Here is a 4,282-nt window from a genome sequence, read left to right on the forward strand (position 1 = left end):
AGGGGGTGCAAGGGGTGGCTCTGGCACTGGCTGCAGGTGCGAGTGGGGCCAGTGCAGTCAGTGGGTGTGAGCGGCAGCTGCTGCCCTGATCTCCCCTCAGGATGAGGGATAGGTGCAGAAGCCCTGAGGGGTGATCGGGGCTGGTAGCTGCCACTTGTACTTGCTGATGGCGCTGAAGTGGGTGTGAGTGAGGCCAACACTGGCAGTGGGTGTGAGTGGGGCTGGCACTAGCAGTGGGGGTGAGTGGGGCCAGCGCTGGCAGTGGGTGTGAGTGGGGCTGGCGCTGGCAGTGGATGTGAGTGGGGCCAGCAGTGGCAGGGGGTGGGAGTGAGGCCAGTGCTGTCAGTGGGGGAAGGCACTGGGGGGACTGTGCCATGCAGGAGCAAATAATTTTCAGTAACCACCAGAGGCTTGCCCGGATGACAGCAACCAGCGTTCTGCCTTGGTCTGGTGCCCCTATTCACTTGCTCCACCCATCCCACTACAGCCAATGCCCACCATGTTCTGCACTCACCCCCTGGTGGTCAGCGCACATCACAGCAATCGGTTGTTCAGTTGTTTAGTTTTTCCCCTGTTTGATTCATTTGCATATTAGGGTTTTATATTCTAGTATATAGATAGATGGGATTTTTGGTTTAATTTTAGACTCCAGTATGACTTTTTCATGGAAGATACTGTCTCTCTTGGGACTGGTTCTCCTGGGACTGCTTGTTGTGGTGGCTGTCGGCTGGATCCAGATGAAGAGCTTTAGTAAAGGTACGTGAGGCAAACAGACTGTGGGCACACCCGGCAGTGGGAGCCTCTCTCTTCAGGAGGCACCTATGGCAGTCATTCTCCAAACAGTCAGTAACTGATGAACAGAGACTCCATGACTTACGTTCATGCACTCAGATCAGTGCTGAATGAGGTCAGCGTTCACCGTGATATAGAAGCAAAAGGATGTAAAGACAATCATCTGTGGCTATGGACATTCCCAAGCGCTCTCATTAGGGGAGAGGAAGAAAAAGGTGGGAAAGCCAGCCTGGCTTTCTGGGCTGTGAGCTGAAACACAGATCCATTGGCAGGAGCATCTCACTGAGTCTTTCACAATGTGGTGATTGCTTATTGGTGATGAAAGACTTCTCATGTATTGAGATGCTATTCTATGTGCCCTGGAAAGTTCTTCCACTTAAAATTTCTCATGTCACTGTAACATTTGCTTGCCTGTTTGGATGTTAATTTCACAAAATTAATATTTTTAATGCTTCCATAATATTGCTTACTATCAGATTGGAATTTCTTCCTCTACAGTAAATGAGACACTGGATTCAAAGACAGCTCACCCAGAACTGACCCCTTCAAGGGAAGCAAGCATGGGACAGTCATGCAACCAGACATCCCACAGGGACTTGACAGCATACCCCATGCTCCAGGCCAGGAGGAGAGGTGGCACTGGGAGGCGGACGCTGAGGACAGGATGGGATGGGTTCTAGCTATTGACAAGGACAATGCTGGAGGGAGTCATCTCTGTGTCACCTGAAAATGAGTTTGGGCAGTGGGTGCTATGGACACGAGTCCTGGGCAATGCCCTCTTGTCATGCCTCCTCTCCCTGAAGATGGCCCAGGAGGGGTCATACTCTCCCTTGAGTGTGCCTGTGTACACCTCTTCTTTTATAACACGACCAAGTGCCCTATTGTCACCTTCCCCCATTTTATTCTCTGAAACTCTACACCTGCTCTTCATTCTTTGGCCCCTAATGTGGGTTCTCCTGGCACAGTTCCCTTTGGAAACCAAAATTAGATTCCAAGCACCAGCTTGTTTCTTTTTTTACCTTCAAGTGGGACTCACAAGACCATCAGGTACCAGATCTAAAGTGCTGTAATCTCTGGCTTCAAATTTGATTTGGTGACTGCTCCCTTCAGAGACATAACCATCCCAAGTCCTCTGATATCCTGCCTACTGATCACAATCTGATATCTGATGACCAAAGACCCTTAGAAAGTCCAATGGGGAATGCAGTTTAGCCTAGAGAAGGACATGCAGGAAATGGTCAAGTATTTTATTGGTTTCTTTAACAAGATGACAATTAATTATCCAAGTAGGGCTGAGAAATTATAAATACAGTTTAAAAAGAGTAAAAGGAAATACAGCTGAATATACAGAGAAAACCGATCACTAAGATATAATCTAGAAAATCATGCAAAATGTGGAATCCAAGACTTTTTCAGAAAGTTAATAGAAAATGTGGAGTGGAGACAATTTTCATAAATTCTAGTCCAAGAGAACATTTAATTATGTATCATGTATATGAAATGTCAATTTTGTTTTTAGAGAAAAATGAAACAGTTTAAAAATCAATAATTATGAAATAAATAAACATAAGCAATAAATGTAACAGAGTAAAAATATGTTAAAATCATAATAAATTAAAGAAGAGAAGTTACATGAGGAAGAAGAAATAATGTGAAAAAATGTCTTGGAAAAAGTCTTAACATCTTCTGAGGTGAGAGTGGGGAAAACCTGCAAACGACACTGCTGTTTCCCAGGTTGGCAATCATCATAGAGTTTTGCTGTTCTGTGAAGGTCATTCATCTACAGCAGCGGTTCTCAACCTGTGGGTCGAGACCCCTTTGGGGGTCGAACAACCCTTTCACTGGGGTCGCCTAAGACCATTGGAAAACACATATATAATTACGTATTGTTTTTTTGATTAATCACTATGTTTTAATTATGTTCAATTTGTATCAATGAAAATACATCCTGCACATCAGATATTTATTTACATTACGATTCATAACAGTAGCAAAATTACAGTTATGAAGTAGCAACGAAAATAATTTTATGGTTGGGGGTCATCACAACATGAGGAACTGTATTAAAGGGTCGCGGCATTAGGAAGGTTGAGAACCACTGATCTACAGCATTCTGGAGTTTCTTTCCAGTCATGATATTCTTGTTTTGTGTTTGAAACCATGTTAATTCTTCCACAATTATGGACACATTTATTTTATTTAGTTCTTAAAATTTTTTAATTGAGGTATGTGGAGAGTGGCTACAATGTTTGGATAGGTTCAAGCCTGGGACTAATGAGAGGGCACGATCTTCTCATGGCAAAGCCACGTGCAAGTCCCAGAACAATTATAGCCAAAGGCTATAGTTGTAAGCTTGACCTTATGGTCCAAGCCTGTGGTCCCACATAGCTAAGTGATATGGGCTGTGGTGGGTGCAGCAAGTAAACAAAGCTTGATCAGGCACATAATTGAGTAGATTCGAAACCCATAAGAGCATTGTAAATATCTTGACCATGCCCTTACTTTGCCCCGTGGAATCTGGCTATAAAATAAAGACTTGGCTTACAGGCTGTGGCGTTATCTCTCCATCAGAGAGGGCAGTGTCCCACCTAGACTAAGTTTTATTCTCTTGGCCATGCCAACTCAGCACAGAGGTAAAATACACATAACATAACGTTTATCATTTTGACCATTTTAAAGTACACAATTCAGTGATATTTATACTTTCATAATATCATGCAGCCATCATCATTATCTATTTCCTGAATATTTTCATTATTCTAAAATGAAACTCCATACCCATAAGCAGGCACAACACATTTTTCCCTCTCCCAAGCCCCAGGTAACTGCTAATCTATTTGGTCCTGATGTAATTACATATTATCAATCTATACTAATAAAAGGCTAATATGCTAATTGATCAGGTTGGCAGGGGAGAGCAGATAGGGTGATCAGGCCAGCAGGCAGGTGAGCACATAGGAGCCAGTGGTTCTGGATTGTGAGATTGGGATTGGGCCAATCAGACATTCCCTGAGGGGTCCCGGATTGGAGAGAGTGCAGACCAGGCTGAGGGACAACCCCCCAGGTGAGTGAATTTTGTGCACCTAGCCTCTAGAATCCTATCTAATAAAAGACAAAAGGGTAATTAACCATACCTTCACTACGCTTCCCATGGGCTGACCAGCAAGATATGCAAATTAACTTCCAACCAAGATGGCGGCCGGCAGCCATGCAGCTGAAGCAAGCAGGAGGCTTCTTGCTCCAGTGATGGAGGAAGCCAAAGTTCTCCACCTTCTGCAGCCTGGCTCTGAGTTCTGGAAGCAACAATGTTTCAATTATAGAAGTTAAACAAACCCCAGATACCTGCTTTCAGCCAGCCGCAGCCTCAGACTGGGAGTGTCAGTGAAGGCAACAATGTTTCAATTATAGAAGGTAAATAAATCCTAGAATAAAATAAAAAGAAAAAAAATAGAGGCTGGGAGCTTTAGTTGCAGGCCAGCCTGAAAACGGA

The sequence above is a fragment of the Myotis davidii genome, unplaced genomic scaffold, assembly GCF_000327345.1.
Source record: "Myotis davidii unplaced genomic scaffold, ASM32734v1 scaffold621, whole genome shotgun sequence".
Lineage (NCBI taxonomy): Eukaryota > Metazoa > Chordata > Mammalia > Chiroptera > Vespertilionidae > Myotis > Myotis davidii.